A 20,794-nucleotide genomic window follows, 5' to 3' on the forward strand; every position below is an offset into this window, starting at 1 on the left:
TGAAGCCATACAGGAACAGAAAGAGAAAGGCAAAGAAAGAGAGGAATGTGGCTGGGGGGAGACTGATAGTCATACTGCACCTGGTTTGTCTGGAAAGGAAGGCTTCAGAGTCCCTGAAAACTGAGTAGCCTTAGCAGGAGTAGCCTGTTTGCCATTCTTCTTACCTTTAGTAGAAGAGCAGGCTTGCCTATGAACAAGGGCAGGCTTAGCAGGTAATTTCTCTGAAATTTAGGAACAGGAGAAACAAACACATGTTTAAGCTCCTGTAAGGCCTTACCCTTATCCTGAAGGGAATTAAACCAGTAGCAGCTTCCCCCAAGCAAAAGCTGAGAATCCAGAGGAGCATCCATCAACTTAGCTTTAATATCACCAGGGGAGCAGTTGACATAACCAAACCAAAAACACAACCCTAGGAGAGGCATCTGCTGCATCATAACTAAATTTAATAGAATGATGAACTTGAGAGGAAGTGCTTAGCAAGGGAAGAACAGAAGTTTTACCTTTAGAGTCTGGAAAATCAGAAATAAGTTGACAGGCCTGAGAAAGAAGAGCCATCACAAACCTAGACATATTGGTCTGATAATTAACAGCCCTAAAAGCTAGGGTAGCAGAAGTGTAAACCTTCTTACCCAACCTTTCCATAGTTCTGCTGTCCTTGTCACAAGGCAACAACTTGGGTGAAGGAAGCAATTGAGATGGCTTATCAGAGGCCACAGACACTACAGAGGGGTCAGCATCAGGACATTTATATAGGAAAGAACAATCCTCAGGCAACCTATAACACCAGGCTTCTTGGGAGCAGGGGGCAGAGAATCAGGCACATGAGAGGCATTGGAAAAAGCATCCAGCAAAGCAGCTAAAACAGGAGGAATAGCCACAGGTTTAGGAGAGTTCAACTGTAGCAACTCATAGTACCTCTTATGGATATCAGAAACCTGAGCACAATCCCACTAAAAAAAAATCTGTCATCCTAGAGAGTGTCTCCCCAAAGGAAATTTCCTCAAAAAGAACATCTGGGCTAATAGATTCCTCCTACTCTGACCCAAAGTGCAAAGGAGAAGGAGCTTCAGTAGAATAAGTCAGGTATTCATTATCAGAGTTTGACTCATCCTCAGAAGAATCCAGTTCTCTAGGCCTTTTAAGGGGAGTAGAGGACCAAGGAGGAGCAGGAACTGAAACCCCTAGAAGATGTTTTAAGAACATTAAAGCAGTAGACCTGCCACAAACTTTGTGGATCCCTAGGAGCAGAAGAAACATGTTGCATTTGTTGCTTCTTTTTTAAAGTAACTTCCCCTCCAAAAAACTGAGAAGGCTTAGACCCAGGACAGCAGTCGAGAACTGTAGTAGGAACTTCTTCCCCCAACCAAAGACTGAGGAACTCCCCTAAGCCCCTTGGAAAAAATCAACTGCAGTTCCCCCTGAACATTTGTGATGGATGCCTGCAAAGCCTCTTGAACATGCTGCCAGCTGGACCCTCACCAGCCTCCGATATGGTCACAGTAGAGTAATCCAACAACACAGCCAGGCAAGCCTCCAGGTTTATAATGACCTCAGGAAAAACACCTGGCAGAGGAAGATTCCAGTCGTACCTTTTTCACCTTCTTCTTCCCTAACAGCTGACCTGCCAGGGCAGGAGATTCCTTCCATTGTATCTTTAGCAAGGAGTTTAAGACACTGATTCTCAAGGTACCAGGAAAGGGAAGAAAGTCTACTATAAATAGGTTTTCGGAACAAATGCCTGACAAGTAGAACAAGATTTGTGGTCATGAGAGTCTCTTGGGTAAAAAGACACATCATGACAGTCTTTATGGGGAATCTGTCCCCCATACTGGCATTTACCCTTCCTGGATGACATTAACCTCAGGATCACTAAAAAAATCAAGAAAAAACAAAAAACCCAACAGGTCACTTATCTGCAACTACAAAGAAGTCAGCAAGCAGGCACAGGTAATCCCTAGAGAATGAAAATGCATTCAACTGGCAAAAATGACGCAGAAAAACAGACCGGTGAAAAGATATGCTTCGAACTGGCAACAAAGAAGTTCTATTTATGGTAGCCCTGAACATCATCTTTATGCACTATGCTACACAAGGAGTGCTTGGTTGACATTCAGCGTACCTTTTAAATAAAATGTACCAATGGTCTTCCAAATAAAACAAATTCATTTTATTACCTAAAAAACAACAAAATAAAACTGGTAAGCGCTTTCGTTCCTATCATGGCACTTCTTCAGACCAAGCTGTACTAACTAAAAAACACAATAAATGCATTTAATTACAATCACATGACTTGACATTAATGATTTAACCCTTTTCTTTTCAGCACTACATTATAATTTTCCCTCTCATTCATATCAGGAAAATTACATGCATCCAATTGTATCTGCCAATAATGTTCTTTCTAATCCAAATCATCCTCTGCATCTAGCCTAACATCATAATTTGACACCTGATCTATTACAGAAAAAGTAAAATTGACTTTGTCTATTTCCAAGCTGTGCTTTTGTATTACGTTTTGCTAAGCCATTATTAGCTTCTTTGATATCTACAGCACTTAGATGTTCATACATCCTTTATAAACCTCTCTAAATGTTCTGCCAATATAGAAGGCCGAACAAAGCCTGCACAAAGTGACATAAACTACAGATTTCGATTTACAATTATATTCATGACACAATTAATATTGTAATTTCTTGATATTATCTTCAGCTCATTCCCTTCTAACACAAATTGGAAAAATTTACAACTGCCACATTTAAACATCCCTTTTCTTTCCTCTAGCTTTTGGCTCATGAAAATGTTCTTATAAAATATTCTTCCATCTTTTAGAAACAAATACTGGATTGTCTCCAATAATATCCTGTATACCCACAAAATTCCTAAGAAGTCTCCAGTTATTTCTAATTATTTGCTTAATGCTGGCTTCATCTATTGAATTCTGTAATATACAGGCGGATGCATAATCTTTTATTTTTCTTCATTCAGAGCTGATTTTTTATTATTATTTAGGGTACCAATTTCCCTTATGTTCCTAACCTGTTTTTTTAACCTCTTGTATTATATTATTTGGGTATCCCCTATTCCAAAATCTTTCTTCCATCTGCTCACATTCTATATTTAAAAAATGCATATCTTCTGTTAACTCAATCTTAAACATTGTCCTTTAACTATATTTCTTTTAAGACTTTTCTTATGCATACTGTTATAATGCAGGTAACTTGCTTTACAACTCTTTTTTTCAAAATCCTAACTTTTAAATTGTTGGCAGATTTATAGGTTCATAGGTTAATACTAGGCTATCTGCCCTAGGGCATTTATAAGCCTAGCCAGAGTGTGTTTGGCTTTCACCACCCATTTTAAATTAATTTTGCTATGCCCTTTTTCGAGGTTAGTATACTGTGCCTCTGTCTAACAGTGACACAGAAGTGATACCCGGGGTAAAACTACGATCTCCCATCCACTCATCAAGATTCCTCTTGAAGAGAGACAATGAGGGACTCTGCCTAACCTGGACTGGAATTTTATTGCAGAGTGAAGGGAGCCTCTGGGTTATGAATCTGTCCCTCCAGCATTTCCTATTTATTTCAGTGCTATGGTTCAAGTCTCTCGAGTGCGTAGCTCGATGGGATTTGGATTTTCTGAGGTGCAGCATGTCCATTAATTCTGAGTTGGACATGGCTTTATACGTCAGGCACAGATCACCTCTGAGCAGGTGGTATGCCACTGAGTAGAGCTGGAGTTTCTTTAACCGGGCAGCATATGGCATCTGTTTGAGCCCTTTGATCCTCTTGGTGATGTACTTTTGGGGTCTTTCCAGTTGCTGCAGGTGTTTGGTAATGTACATCCCAAAAGGGGCGTTGTACTCAATTATGGGCCTGATAAGGGATGAGTAAAGAGGCACGATGACCTCCCCTGATCTAGATGTGACTCCCTTCATAATTAGGTGGGCTATATAAAATGTTTTTCTAACCACTTTGGCCACGTGGTTGTCAAATAAGAGATTGCTATCAACTTGGGTCCCCAGGTCCCTAATTACTTCTTCTGTACTTAATGGATTACCACCTATGTGGTAATTTGTGGGCACTTTGTTTTTGCCAAAGGGGATGACTATACACTTTTTGGCATTTAGCTTGAGGCCATGGCTCTGGCACCAGTTGTCTGTTTCTATGAGGCCCTTTTGGAGGATGCTTGTGTTGGCTGGAGAGTCGATTATGGCACCCAGTTTGCAGTCATCTGCGAACTTGGTCAGCCACAGTCCTTCCGTGTTGGCCTGTACCTCCAAGAAATATATACCAAACAAGAGAGGTCCCAGGACTGAGCCTTGTGGGACGCCACTTGTAACTGGTTTGGAGTCTGACATGGTTCCAGCAATTCTAACCATGTGGGTTCTGTCCTTGAGCCAGTTTGCAACCCATCTAGTGACATAGGGGTTTATATTTAAGCTGGTGAGCTTATCTATAATGCCCGAGTGGGGTATTGTATCGAAGGCTTTTGCGAGGTCCAGGTAGGCTGTGTGGACCACCTTCCCCCCGTTAATGGCCTTGGTGACTGTTTCAAAGAAATTGACCAGGTTTAAGAGGCAGGATCTGCCCTTAACAAAGCTGAACTGGGTAGTAGGTCAGTCTGTAGGTCCCCAATATCTTTATTTATGAGGTCCATGATGATCCTTTCCATAGCTTTGCAGACCAAGCTAGACAGGCTTATGGGGCAATAGTTTCCAGGATCCATTGAGGCACCACCTTTGTGGAGAAGGACCACTGTTGCTGTACACCACTCTTTGGGTACATATCCTGTAGTAAGGCTGAGATTGAACAGTAGTTTTATGTTTGGGTTTAGCTCTTCTTGGAGTTCATATAGGGCAGCCGGGACACTGTCTGGTCCCATTGATGCTGTGTTTTTTGCTTTGGAGAGGGCGGCTCTTACCTGAGCATCTGAGATGTCAGGGGGGCAGCACTCTGCTGGGATAGATATTTGCCCTTTTGGTGGGGGGGAGAAGTTTGCACTGAACCTGTCAGATAGGATGTTGGCAATGTCTGTGGGTTTGGTGTATTTTTTGTCATTTTGGACTAATTCTGAGCATATCTGGGAATTCCCACCCAGGTTCCTAACATAACTAAAGAAAGCCTTGTGATTATCCTTAGTGTCCTGTGCAATTTTTCTCTCGAAGCTGGCCTTAGACAATTTTATGAGTGCCCGTAGTTTTTTGCTAATACTGATCAGAGATGCCTTCCCTTTTTGGGATTTTGCTCTGTCATGTAGTAGCTTCCTCCTTCTATTGTATAGTTTGTTTATGGCTGGGGTCCACCAGACAGGACGTTTGCCTTTGGAGGATTGGGTCTTGGTTTTATTTGGGATTGCATGATCCATGCATTCCTGAAGGTGTTCATAGAATGCGTTTATAAAGGATTCTGCGGTCTGGGCCGTATTTTCCTCAGGCCCAGGGGCTTTGAAGGATTCCACCTCGGTTTTGAGGAGTGTGAAATTTGCTTTAGAGAAGTTTTTCACTGTGGTTTTCTGAGCAGGGGGTGGGGTCGGGATGTGAATATCCAGTGAGATTAGTTTATGGTCTGATCTTACCAGTGAGGGATACACTTCTGGTCTGGAGCATAGAGTCCCCATATTGGTGATGATCAGGTCCAGTATGTTTTCCCCTCTTGTGGGAGTGGTAACAAGTTGTTCCATAGCATTTGAGTTTATAAATTCTAGGAACCTTTGGGCTAGGGTGTTGGAGCTAGAGTAATGCTCCCAGTCTATGTTTGGGTAGTTGAAGTTGCCCAATATAATGGTGTTTGGAGAGACCTTCATATTTTCCAGTGTTGTCAGGAAGGCCGAGTGGGGTTCCTGGGTTTGGGAGGGTGGTCTGTAGCAGGCTATAAACTGGAAGGCAGTTTTACCCACTGTTAGTTGCACATGGATAGTCTCTGATGCTTCGTGCTGTGCCACCAACCTGGAGGTGTGGGTATCTTTGACGAATATTGATACTCCCCCTCCTTTTGTGGTTCGGTCCAAGTTTTGGGGCCGAAAAGCATGGTATGAGGTATAACCTGGTAGTGCTGGGGTGCTCTCGGGAACCTTGAACCAGGTTTCTGTTACTGCACAGATATCGATGTTCTCCATGCTAAGGAGAGTTTTGAGTGCATGCATCTTGAGGTTTAGACTTCTGGCGTTGAGTAGCATTACTCTTAGTTTCTTATCCCTTGTGATACCTATGAAGGTGGGTTTGTCTTTTGAGCCTTGCCTAAAAAAGGCACTATGGGGGTAGCAAGAGCCTTTGCCAATATCTGAAAGCCCAGGGGTGACAGGTGCAAGCCATCCCTAGCGAAGCATCGTGGCTTGTCGAGCATGTCATCCCAGGCTGACAGGCATTGGATCCTCTTTGAATGACACCAATATTTAAACCAATTGTTGAAATTGATCATCTTGTCTTCATATTGTGGCATCATTCTTGGTGAGGGTAAGATGCTACTCATGGTCAGGGTCATACCGGCCTGGGCTACATGCTCAGAGAGCTCCTCTATGTCTCTTTTCATGTAGTCCAGGGAGGTACGTCTCAGGTCATTCACACCAGCATGGACAATGACTGAGTCATATTTGTACTTGCCTTGGAGTGACCTGAGTGCTTGTGTTATGTGGTGGATCCTAGCGCCTGACAGGCAGCTCACCGTGACCTTCTCCTTGTTCAGCCTGATGAGCGGGACGTCAGTGTGCCTGACGATAGAGTCACCTATTACAAGTGTATCAGGTGTGTTGTTTAGCCTTAAGGGCTGTGACTGTTCGGCACACTGGCTTTGTGAGCTATGTGTTGCACGTGTTTTGTTTTGGGGTAGCGGTTGCTTGGGTGTCTGCTTTGGAGGTCTCTGCTGCTTAGGCAGATTTTTATTTAGAGCCTCCGAGTATGTTTTGCGTGTTTATGTGTTTGGTTTGCTGTCGTGGTAGGTCTATGTGAGACTGGAATTGTAGTGAGTGTGGTTTCCTTCTCCTCCTGACTGGTTATGCCAGTACTGAGTTGAGAGAGCTTAGCCTCCAGTTTGGCTATATGGTTGCATCTCTCACATGTGTTGGAATTTGTTGGGAGGAGGAGAGGGTTGTCTGTGTACATGAGGCAGTTGTAACATTGCCTCAAGATTCCCAGATTCACCAGCTGGACCGGAGAGGAGATTGACAACTGACCTTTGGACATGCTAGAATAGTATTGGGAATTCCTTTATAATTGAAAAAAGGGCCAATGGGGAACAAGGTACTCAAGGGGAGTTTGTGAGGGTGTAGTGCTTTTAATTTTTTAGTGCTAACTTATATAATTGCTTTAGTGAGCAAGTGCCAGGTAACTTAAATGCAATGTGTTACAGGTAACTTAAATGCAAAAACGACAAACAGTAACTTTCTTTCAAGTGAAACAAGGAAATAAGTACAGTAAGCAATGCAGATATCACTAGGGATCCACAGAAGCACTGAAAAGCCGCGTTTTAGGTGGAATTAGCATTTCAGGGAAATAAGCAAACAAACAACAAGCATACAAACAAAGCTAGATTCAGCAGGCCTGGATCTAGTCTATGCTACAGCAAACAAGGTGTACCAATTTCAGTAAGAAGCAGTTCAAATATGCAGGCACTATAAGCCTTTAACCAGAAATTCCCAGCTCAGAAGGGCAGAGTCCAGCCTCTCCTCCCACAAGAGTGCAGACCACGAAACCTCTTAATGTAAAATAACTGGTCTGAAGCCCAAGTGCTTAAACTAAAAGGCTTAGAATGAGTTACACCAAGCCGTAATAAATACAATTGAGTACTTTTAAAATAAAGTAGGAAGAAACACAAATACAGTAAAAGCAGATACATTTTTTTTTTTCCAGTGAGCAAATGAGATGGGCCCAGGAGTTACAGGACAGAAACAAGTGCAAATGCAGGCCTTCAAATCAGAAAGTTGAGAGAGATGGAAGACCGCCCAAATGGCCAATAACTACATATTCTGGACCAGAACCACTCCTTATGTGGTAGACAGGTTACCTAATGCTTACCTCTCCCACTGATAAGCTAGAAAGCTTCCCTCCAACACAGAAAGGCTTGGGGGGCTCAGAAGCTTACAAACACAGTCCTGGATACAGCAAATCTGTATCTGGAACACTAATTACAGGAAAGGTAGGAAACAGGCTTACAATTTTTTTTTTCAGAAAAGTAGCAAAAACAGTAGTAAAAACAATTAACATGCAGTGCAAGCTGGCACACTTGAGTATGTAGCAATATTAGTCCACACACAGTTTGAAAAAATGTAATTAAATTAAAAAGGACTAAAAGCAAGTGCAGAAAGGGTTTATTAGGTAGAATGCGGTAAAGAGATGGAACTGGGGGAGTGTCCTAGATCAAATCTACAGTGGGGCGGGCACTGCAAAAGCCACCAAATTTAAACTACAACCAAGAACGGGGGGGGGGGGACAGTTTCAACAGAGATGTGAGTAATCACAGTGCAAATTATAAAACCAAAAAATATATACTGATCTCTGTATATTTGCAGAACAGTAAGACAACAGATATCTAAGCAACAATTTAGCTCTATAATAGAGAATAATACAGAAGAATATACTCGGCTCTATATATTTGCAGATAGTCTTGTAAGGCTGTCTCTCAGCACACAGGTTCCAATTTAAATAAATCACCAGGTCCAAAAAATGAATCACATCCTTACTAATATTATACACAAATCTTAAACAACTAGAAATGCTGTTTAAATATGTTAAAAATTCAAATAATCTTTCCATATTCCCTTTCCATAATAAGAACAAATCATCAATAAATCCTTTGTAAAATATAACTTCATTAAAAAACACAGAATTAAACACAAATTCCTTTTCTCAGCCTGTCATAAATATATTAGCATAGCTGTGGGCCATTACAGCCCCCATAGCCACACCATTCTTTTGCCTATATATTTCATTATCAGAAGTAAAGAAATTATAATTTAAAATAACATCCAAAATTTCAGTCAACAGCCTGATTTCTCCACGTGAAAAGATTAGACAAAAGTATTTCTGTACTTACCATTTCAAGCCCTTCAACATTGGGAATGGTGGCATATAAAAACACACCATCTGCCATAACCAATATCATGGAATCATCTACTACTAAATTAGTAATAAAATCTTTAAATTGAAAAGAATATCTGATGAAGGAATCACTACAACATACCAGCTTTTGCAGGCACCTATCTGCAAAATGGCCATGGATTCTGTCTTATTGCCTTGACTGGCCACTATGGGCCTAAAAGTAGGTTTTTCTACACTTTTATGTACTTTGGGCAGACTGAAAAATCTCCCCAACTTAGGTGTCCAAATTCTAAAATAATCCACCATCTCTGCAGTAATCAATCCTTCCATCCAGCACTCCTCGATACAAGCATCAATCATATTATATGATTTAATGACTTCTGCCCAAGAAACCTTCAAATAGAATTTTGTAGCACTCAACATCTTTTTTAACTCACTACATAATTTATATCCATTACCAACCCAGCATTCCCCTTGTCCGCTTTTGTGATATACAAACTTTTATTATTTTTTAACTCAAGTAAGGCATTTCTTTTTGCCACTGTTAAATCATAAAATCTATTTTTAGACTTGGCATTTAATTAATTTCTCACATCATTTCACGTTAGGAAAAAAGCTTCTAATTCAGGCCTTAGACTTGGATTAAATAGGCTAGTTTCTTAAATAGTTCTACTTTCGTACTAATCGTACTAATTTTATCATGAAACAAACATTTTAGGTTCAACTTCCTAACATAATTCCTTAAAGCATTAATAGTCCCAATTAAGTCTGCCCTGTCAGAGGGCACAAAGGTCAAACCTTTCCTTAAAACTTGTGTATATATATTTTTGAAACAGTACTTTGTGTCAACTGAATGTTCATTTGTTTACAACACTCCTCCTTCTGTTTCTCAAATAATTTTGGTTCTGCTGAACAAAACCGCCCTGTTTGAAGTCTTTCCATTTCAGTTTTTGACCCTGTTGCCGAGGAGCTTGCACTGCTATCTGTACCTCCGTCTTGCTATACTGCCACATTCTGAAAACCCTCCTGTCAGTTTGAATACTGGGCTGTGTTCTGGCTCTGCCATGGCTTCTTTTGTCCATTTATACTTTTATCCAGTCTCCTTTCTTCATTATTGACCTCTACAACTTTCCCAGAGTTTGACCTCTGCCTTTTAGTGGTTCTCCGCTTTTCATTCTCTCTCCTTTCCTTTCTACATTGACGGGGCATGCTCTTTAACACATTCATTCACCTCATCCTTGATATAATTTCCTGAATTCCAAAATACTGAATTGGCCCCAGTATCATCATTTTTTTTATCTCTCAAGAACTTTTTTAACTTACATTTTCTAAGCAGTTCATTTTCTGCAGTAATTTTATCTAAAATTCTTTCCATTGTAGCCTCAAAGTTACTTGGCGAGGTCACATCTTTTAAACTATTATAAGAAGCCACAATCAAGTTCAAGTCCATTAAGGATTTTTTATGTTCGTCTAACACCAACTTGTACCTATTAAATAAGCAACAAGTAGTCATTGGTAGACTGGCTGGACATTCGGGCTTCAGTGGCAGGGAATCCCTTATGGTAAAGAATATTGCAGCAGAGAATTTAAGGCCATCAATTGGGTCAGTAACAGGGTTACAGAAAATAAACCTATTTGTCTTAAGTATCTTGTTAAGCCTATCTGGCTTCTAAAATTCAGGGACCTGAGAGTCAGGTGAAACACAAACAGCATTAAAGGAATCATCTAATGCACTAACGGCAGGAGCAGCAGACAAAACATTAAGGGTTTACACCTGTAAAATGTCATAATAATTTCCCTGTGTATCAGAAATTTCTTTTTTACTCTCACTGAAATGGGTTTTTCATCCAATGTATGGTGTTGGGAAAAGGAAGTTTCTCAACTGGAGGGTGTGAAGAAATATTTGATTCAGATCCAGAGCCCAAAGAATCTGGGGAAGACACTTGGAAAGCATAATCTAGTCTAATTTCATCTACACCAGATTGAGATTCACTGTCAGAAGGGGAGGTAGAGGTCTTCCTTTTCAATTGAGAAGAAGCTGGTGAAGCAGTCTTAAGTGACTGAAAGGCCTCAAAAAGATCTTTTGCAAAGGAAAATCAATCATCTTGAGATTCTTTTGAAGAAGGTGCTGTAGGAGGAGAAACATATTTAACCTTCTGGCTGTTTTTTTTAGGAGTATCTAAAGTGAACCTTTGAGTAGACTCCAACTTAATAAGGGTACTCAGAAATTCTTCCCTAACCAGCACTTGCAGGATGCTACCTGGTTCTTCCAAAATTATCCAGCTCAATTCTCCCTCCTCAAAAGCAGGGAAACATCTGGCTCTGGAGGAGGTACTTGACTGCGTACCGGTAGCATTCTTTTCAGGAAGAACACCAGAGTAGTCAGAAAAAGCAGATGATTTGTCCAATGCCTCTGGTACTGCCTCAGTTGAGTTGTCTGTCCAGGGACAGGGAAGAGAGGAAGCAGCAGAACCATTTCAGGAACTTCTCTTATGGTTTCTTTTTCTAGGTTTCTGGAAGTGTGTTGTTTGAAGTACTGGTACCTGAGTCTCTCATTGATTTGGCATGTGCTTTAAGCTGCTGGTTCTTTCATTAAAGGTTAAGGGAGCTGAGACAGCTTGTAATCATTTTTGGGTAAATGCTAAACTGATACTGTACAAATAGATACCATGTCCCTCACCTGAGCAAAAACAGATAAGCTGTATATGAATTCTCTATAAGGAATCTTCTGTCTGCACAGGCACTTTAACTTTCTCCTATACATAAGCAATAACAATAACATTTGAAATTAAATATGGCAGGAAAATCCCCAAAGGAGTACTTAGCCTAAAAGATTGAACAAAGTGACCACTGAAGATACAGGAAAGTCCAAGTCTAACTGGTACCTTTAATGACAAAAGAGGTTCTGAATTGTGGTGCGTGTACATCTGCATTTGTGCTTCTGGATTCATGATTATTTGTATAAGGTTTTTCCTCCAACAGACAAAACAGTGAAAAAATAATCATTGAAAACCACCTCAATCAACACAACTTTAAGCTTTTTTTTTTTTTTTGATGGGGGGGCAAGCTCCCCAGTGCCCTCACACCCCCTAACTTATATATACTAACTCTGCAGTCATGTAACAGTGAAAAATGGGCAGCACCACATGTACACTAAAGCTGGCTGTTAGAGAAAAAGCCATTATGCTATTGTCAGTTGGACAAACAGCCTTCAGTATGAGCACATGTTCCTGTACTTCCTTGAATATATGGTGCATGTGGAAAATTTTGAATATTGCCTGAAAGTTCAATCCTTATGATGAACATCTTCTGGGGTACAACAGGTAGCTGGGTCTACATGAAAAGGTTGAATCCCCGTAACAGGGAATCCAAAATGATCGATAAGACAATGCTGAAATGACAAAACATCAATACCATGGATTATGGAAGTGTATCATAGGGAAAGTGGACAGTTGGCCAACATGCTACAAAAACTGAAATGCATCATGGCAAACCCACCTCCCTACCTAAATATACCAACTCTGAAATTGCACTATGGTGGGGAAATGGGCAAATCTCCCATTTTGGCCAACTGTCCTTTTTCTCTATGAAAAACTTCAGTAATCCATGGTGTCAATGTATTGACACTTCAGCATTGTCGTCTCGATCATTTTGGTCCAGCTTCTCTCTATTCCTCTTGAGGATACACCCATGTAGGCTTATCTCATATGAAATCAAAAGGTTTAGCCCTCTTTCAAGGAAGTCCAAGGGCTGGCTATTTAATATTATGCTCTCCCTTTTTAACATCTTTTCTTCTTCCAAGTTTGCCTTTCCACTTCAGTTGAGTGAAGTTTCCTCACACTCCAGGCACATAATCAGGCAAGGTCCTACTCCTTCCCTTTAAAGCAGGAAGAACTCCTCTGTAACACCTAATATAACACTTCCCTTATATTTCAGGCTACCTGGCCTTTCAGGCAGGATGATATAATATATTGTTCTTCATGTTCTTCAGCCAGGCATTCAAGAATTTTAGAAGCTTTGTTTGCCTGTACATCTTTGCACGTAACCACTACATTGTATCTGGTAAATACATTGTCAACCATCATTGTATTTCTGCAAAGCCTAACAGCTTCCAGTTTAAAATCCTTTGTGGTCCACTGCACAGACAAAGATATCCTAGTGTCATCATAGACATATTCCTGCAAAACACAGCTTCCCTTTTAAACATTGTATGGGTCCAAGTACTCAAATCTTGACCACCAGGGTCTGGGCTGAAACATGCCTTCAATTACCATGCTCAGAAAACATGCTATCATCATTTTTTCTGCCTTTGGTCTGACTGCTTATCCTTACAGAGCCCACCCTTACCTTTTCTGTCCTAGACTAGCGTAGCCTGTTTTTAGCTTGCATGCTTGTTTCATGTGCTTTGCATTACATTCATGTATTTAATCATTTGTTAATTTTGTAAGTGGGTGATGCTTTTGGACTATTTTCAGTGACAGCCCTGCCAAAAGTGCAGAAATTGCATTAAATAATTTGGGGAAATCATAGAAATGCACAAACATTCTTTATACGAACAGTAAAATAACAGTGTTTGTAACAGCAACATCAGTGACACAAAGCCAAAGATATGCAGCTTCATATATAGTATAATTTCTGTGTTGAAATATACAGGAGCAGTTCTTCATACTTGTAAAGAATCACATTGTTCAATGATAGAAAATATGTTTTTATTATGTTATATGCAGTAATGATGCTACTGAATCATTCTTAGCAGGTAATACGTCATACTTTTTTCCATTCCCAAATGGCCCGGTGGGTGACTGCCATACTGATCTGATTTTATTTTCTTCTAAGACTTCTTCCAACAATACAATCTGTGTCTTCTTGCTTTAACGCTGTATTGTTCCTCTACCGTCTGGTGGTTGTTCTTTGACCTACACAAACTGTGAATATTAATCTGCCTTCAGGTTGTTCTTTTTCCATTCATGCGAATTGGGAATATACTAAGTTACAGCTTTTTTTAGACACTCTGATGAGTGTCAGTAAATTATGTTTTGTGAATTACTCCAATTTGATTTCTTTGCCGTCTCTGAAATATCCTTCTGTGATTTATTATAAATAGCTTCTTGTTATGGTTACAATCAATGGCTACACTTGCTGCTTTTATAAACAGGTAAGCATTTCTTAAACATATTGTGAGTACTGAAAGGGCAACTATGTGCTAAGCACAATTTTTCTCACCTCAAAACACATTTTATTCCTATAAAAACATCTCTACCTTGCTGCTTACAAGTAATATGTACCGTAGTAATAAAAAGTATTCTTGGGAGAGGAAAATTGTGCTTAGCACATAGTTACCCTTTCAGTGCTCACAATATGTTTAAGAGCAAGAAACCTGTTGACAGATTTACAGATATTTAATGCTTCCATTCAGGAGCGTAAACCCCAACAGAGTAACACATTTTACTAATAGATGTTCTCATCCTGCTGTGTTTCAGTAATTGTGTGTTTCTACTGACTTGCCTGCCTTGATGAGTTAGTCATAGTTCTGCTGTGTCTGAAAACTGCTAGGACACAAATATGCATTTTGCTATTTCTCCAAGATGCCACGTAAGAAGGCTACCTGGCACCTCTGTCTTCAGATATGACACAGTGGTATCACTGAGATTTAAATTTCACCACTGCCAAGTGTGAAGTATGAATGGTAACACTGCCATAACATCTGGATGTGAGCTGTAACACTGCCTTCAAATGGTGAGGTAACAAGAAAGCACACACAAATCTGTTTCAATAATTAGTTTACAAACTACAACCTGGCTTCCATAGCATAAAGGAACTATGTACTGCTATCCTGGGTATGGGCTTCCAATATCCACACCTAGATTGAACTGCACGCAGTCCATTTATAAAGCTAAGTGTTTCACCAGACACCCTCTCTGTGACCCAGTGCTTCTATCTATTGAAACTGCTTCACACACGCACACATTCCCTCCCAGGGAAGTCTCCAATTGCCCAAAGCTTGCTTCCTAGCACTGTAGTACTGTTACCACTCTCAAGAAAGTCCGAGACTTCTAATTACTGGATGCTCTGAAATCAAGCTAAACATGAAATGCACATTAATTGTTATCTTTTCCACTGGTAGTTGGCATTAGCAGTCTCATGGGATGGTATGCACAATATAGCCTACTGCCAACAGTGTAAATAATGGTTATCCTCTTCTCAGATGAACAACACTGCATAAATATTCTATAATTAAATAACTACCAGCCATAACAGCCTAAAGGTAAATAAATAAACTTTACTTAAGTAATGCAGAAAATAGTGCAAATATAAAGTGAATATACGTAGGCTGGCACACAGAAGGAAAAAAAAATAATAAACATAGGTGAGCTTATTGCAAGAATACTGTCAAAGCAGTAGATAATACTAAAAGAAAGGTTCCATTAAGACAAGGTATGACATGCATTCAACTTCCTATTATCTTTTCAGTATACACATTTATATTAAATATTCATTTCCCCAGCATCCAAATGATTCTGAAATCATCCTCTTGCTGGGAAGCATGTTGTACACTAATTCTTTTGCTCAACAGTCACCAAGGTTTGTCAAAGCACATCAATATCCGCTTTCTTTGAATCCTAAATCACAGCTGTGTCTTACTTGTAGCAATTACATCCCACTGTTTTTTCTTTCTTTGTTGCATTAGTAAGAGGTGTACTGGCCTCTTTGGTGCTTCACACAATTAGCAAACATTCCCTGTTCTTTGAACATTCAGAAAAACAAATTTCTACATTCCTACAATAAAAACATACACTTCAGGTAAACATGAGTGGAGGAAAAAAAAAGAAAGAAAAGAACACATTCTGTTTCAGCTAGCCTGACATTATTATAATTGTATTTTTTTAGTCTGGCATTACCACTGGCTTCACACCATGATCTCCGTATTAGTATATGTAAGTAAGAGGGTGATGTTTGCAGGAAGATTGTTTTCTGTAATTGTGCTGAAAGTTGTTAGTTATGGTAGATACCGGCAGTTTACCTTTTTCAGTCATACTAACAAGATGTTTAGTTTTGCGGTGTTACTTTTCACAGTGACATAGTGGGTCTATACTTGAGTACACCTTCCTGGGCAGAACCCCTCCCCCGAAGGTCTATCCAGTCTTCTTGGTTATTGTATGTAAAACCCTGCAGATGGAGCCCTCATTATTTCCTCCCTTCCAGCTATTCCCAGACAATCAGAATGCTTTTCTTTCTATGGCCTTCACAGCGGGACAGAGTACTTCAAATATAGTCTGGCAAGCATCTTTTATAGTTATAAGATCTCCTCCCTGCTTATAGAATCTGATCTCCCTTACAATGTTTCCCAGCATTTTCTTGGTCTTGAATGCTCTTCAAAGAGTCTCTTCTTGATGAAACATTGGTGCTGTGGTGATCACTTTTAGGTCCTTTTCTCTTCATTTTTTTGCTTGAAGATGGACTCGCCCATCTTGCACCCTATTTCTGGATTGTTGCTGCTCAGGTATACCACACTGACTCTGTACGTAATTAACCTAAACTGCAATTTGCCAAACAGGTTCGTTGTCAGACTGGTTTCCTCATCCTCCACCAAGCCTTTCAACATGGTGTCATCTGCAAACAAGTTATTCCTTCTCTCCATTATGTCTGTGATGATGCTGATATTGAAGAGTTCTTGCTTCAAGATCAGCCTGTGTGACACACTCCTTTATGACCTGTCATTTTAGTATCACGTCCTGAAATTCTCCATTTCATGTAGGACTGAGTTACAGGCCTTGCTGAAGACCAGTTAGATCGCATCTACTAGACTCCCTTTGTCCACTTCTTATCACCCACTCATAGACTAGCTAACTACTTGTCTCTGGATTGCTGGTCTGCATTTCCCTGGGGTGCTTCTGAATCCCCATCATCAATCCATGGAAAAACATCACCTTGGCAGTCTTCCATTTTTCGTTGGGAGGGCAGTTCTTCGTCTTTTGATCTGTTTAACTGTTTCATGGCAAAATCCATCAACATGTTTGTTGGTTCAGCATCCTAGGTAGAAGACAATGCATCTCAGAGCCTTAGCCTGTCCTGATGTCCTGAGCTCATTTTTTCGCTTTCTATATTTATAACGGTGTCTTACTTGCTCCCCATCCATTCTTCTTTCTTTCCATACTGGAATTCTTCCCTCTCCCTCTTTTGTGAACATCAACAAAAGACTTCAGTGGTAGCTTGCCTATCTCTTTCCCTGCCTTCCTTCAATTAGATACACAAGCAGGCTTTATTTCCTGATTTAATCCATTTTGTTATTTTTTCCTCAAGACCGATCTTGACCTGCCTGATTTCTCTGACTGCTCTGCTTCTGGTTTCATTGTATCTTTCCCTCTCTGATCAGGTTTCATCCCCCAGTTCTTGTCTTTTTCTGTAATAGTCCATAGGACATTTATTATGTAACACAAGCCTCTTCTCTCCCTTTGATCCACGTCTACTTTCTAGGTCCTATAAAGTACCCTTTCTTCCCACCTCTTTCATATTTTCCAATAAAACCAACTCCCTTTGCTCCACTACTTTGTTATGCTTTCTATATTTTTAAAAAGTGTCCATCACTTACCTCCCCATAGTCTCCTACCTGTGCTGTTCTTACCTTTATGATACCTCTGCCTTAGCATTGTAACATATCAAAGCATGATTACTAATGCAAAGGAACCATTGATCTCTATTCCCCTCTGCTTCTCCTCCTTGCAGAAAACATGTATAAAACTGACCCTTTCTTTCTTTATCTGCCTCATTTGCTTTCATGTTGATCTTTTTGTTTCATATACTAGGAGAAGACTGCACACCTCCATTATAAATGCCTCCTCCTTTTATCTCTGTTTCCTTACACTATCTTTGTGATTATACTGTCTGCCATAACAGTTGCATTTGGTAGTCAACAGACTATATCTGCGCAATCTGATCAACAGCTCTCTCCATATGCTCCCTTTTGCCTGCTTACCTATCAACAGAAATTAATCAATTCACTTTCTTGTCTACCTTTATTCCCATCCTCCCCTTTTTTCTGTTGCCTAATTTGAACTTGTCCCCTGAAATGATTATTCCCTCCACTCTCACCCTTTCTGTATCTCTGTATGTGCTTATATCACAACACTGCCATGTCCTGTCACCTTCTGCTGTTAGCCCACCTTTCAGGTCTTTACCTTCTGATGTTAGCCAACCTTTCAGTTACTTATACAATATCTGCTACTTCCACTTTTATCATGACTTGCAGCTCTCCTAGTTTATCTGCAGATGCCTAGCATTAAACAACATCAACTGACCATCTCTTTTCCTGGTCTCCTGTTTTTCTTTCTTATTTGGCATGCCCCTTCCTTTTTTATTATCTTCATCATTTTCTTATGCCTTCCTATATTCCTATTGACTGTCTGCTCTGGAATCTCCCCTTCCTTCTCACTTTAAAGATATTATTGATTTGATGTGCCTTTTTCAGTTATTCTGTGAGCATCACTGTCTACTGGGGCTGTGATCTAGCACATTTCTTTCTCCGAGTGCTCTCACCTTCTGGTGTCCTCTTCTAGGATTGTCTCTAACAAATCCATGCCCCTTCTTTTAGTCTCTGATGCAGTTGTACTGATACAGGTTCTGGTTTCCTTCCTAGTTTTGTCAGCTTGTGGCACTGGTAGAACAACAAAGACTACTGCACCCCCATAAATGCATTTACCTTTTGCTGAGTGCTATGTCCACCTTACCGTTTCCTCAGTGGTTCCCTCTGCCAAATCATCGATCTTGAAATTGACCCCCATGTCTACCCCTGTCCTTTGTAAGCAGTCTGGTTATGCTGTGGATTGCATTGCTAGTATAACCATCAATACCATTTCCACCTCCACTCATCTCCTCCTCCTTCCTGGCTTCCTACATGATAATTCCTTTAAAGGAGTTTGTTGCTAGTCTTCTATAATTTTCTGACTAGGTTTCTTATTCTTGCCACCTTCCTGTATATAGTTAAGTTAGGTGTTATCCCAGACTCCCATGATTCCCGTCCTTCCTTCTACTGAACAACTTCTTGTTGCTCTCTGTCTTTACCTTCAGCTCCTGAACTTTTCCACTAGTTTTTGTTGCAGGCTCTTTTCCATTCTGCCTGCTGTCCATTATCCTCATAAACTGTTACCTCCTGTCTTCCAAGAATCACACAAACACAAAACGGTGTTCAACAGGGTGAAAAAACAAACTTCAAAAACACAAAAGGTAGACTTAAGACGGTCCAAAAATAAAATTTAACTCGTACACGAGTATACACAGCTGATCCTTTGAGGTCACCTTCCGACCTTGTACTTGGATATCGTCCTTTGACAAAATTGAGGGGCACTGGGAACATGAACCACACCTATAAGTACCCATCTTAAAGTGTTGCTCAGAATCCCCTAGCCCTGCTCAAGTAAGCCTTTAAAGCATTTGTCCCTCTTACAAACTACATACCTAAGGGGGTTTACATACCATAGAGGATATTCCCTATTAGCAAACATATTTGTTGCATTCATTCAGAAAGGATTCTAATTCAGACACCATTCTGGCCAACCTGACAAATGACCCTTTACTATAGCCTTAGTTTGATGTCTAGGGTGGCAGCTTGTAAAATGAAGCATAGAGCTAGAGTATGTTGCCTTTCTAAAAATGTCGACACCAGTCTTTTGTTATCAAAATCCTTCAAAAGAAAAACTTACAAATAGTACTATCCATGGTTTTAGTAAATCTTCTTCTCTTTTGGCTGTTCCCGTTAGGGGTCACCACAGTGGATCATCTGTTTCCATTTCTTCCTGTCTTCTGCATGTTGCCCTGTCACACCAACCACCTGCATGTCCTCTCTTACCACATCCATAAACCTTATCTTAGGCCTTCCTCTTAACTGGCAGCTCCATCCTTAGCATCCTTTCCCCAATATACCCAGCATCCCTCCTCAGTACATGTCCAATCCAACCCATTCTCGCCTCTTTGGCTTTGTCTCCAAACCCTCCAACCTGAGCTTACCCTCTAATATACTGATTCCTAATCCTGTACATCCTTGTCACACCCAGTGCAAATCTTAACAACATCTTTACCTCTGCCACTTCCAGCTCTGACTCTTGCCTTTTTGTCAATGCCACCGTCTCCAACCCATATAACATAGCAGGTCTTACTACCCTCTTGTAGACCTTCTCTTTCACTCTTACTGGTACTCGTCTGTCACAAATCACTCCTGACACTTTTCTCCACCCATTCCACCCTGCCTGTACTCTCTTCTTCACCTCTCTTCCATACTCACCATTACTCTGAACTGTTGATCCCAAGTACTTAAACTCATCCACCTTCACCACCTCTACTCCCTGCAGCCTCACCATTCCTCTATCCTCCCTTTCATTCACACACATACATTCTTAGTCCTGCTGACCTTAATTTTTCTCCTCTCTAGAGCATATCTCCACCTCTCAAGGGTCTCCTCAACCTGGTCCCTGCTCTCACTACAGATCACAATGTCATTTGCAAACATCATAGTCCACGGGACCTCCTGTCTGATCTTGTCTGTCAATCTGTCCATCACCACTGCAAATAACAAAGGGCTCAGAGCTGATCCTTGATGTAATCCCACCTCCACCTCAAATGCATCCATCACTCCCACTGTAGACCTCACCACTGTCACACTATCCTTGTACATATCCTGTACTACTCTTATATACTTCTCCACCACTCCCGACTTCCTCATACAATACCACAACTCCTCTCTAGGCACCCTGTCATATGCTTTCTCTA

Source organism: Protopterus annectens, chromosome 6.part0, assembly GCF_019279795.1.
Source record: "Protopterus annectens isolate FY-2018-M chromosome 6.part0, PAN1.0, whole genome shotgun sequence".
In the NCBI taxonomy this organism is placed as follows: domain Eukaryota; kingdom Metazoa; phylum Chordata; order Ceratodontiformes; family Protopteridae; genus Protopterus; species Protopterus annectens.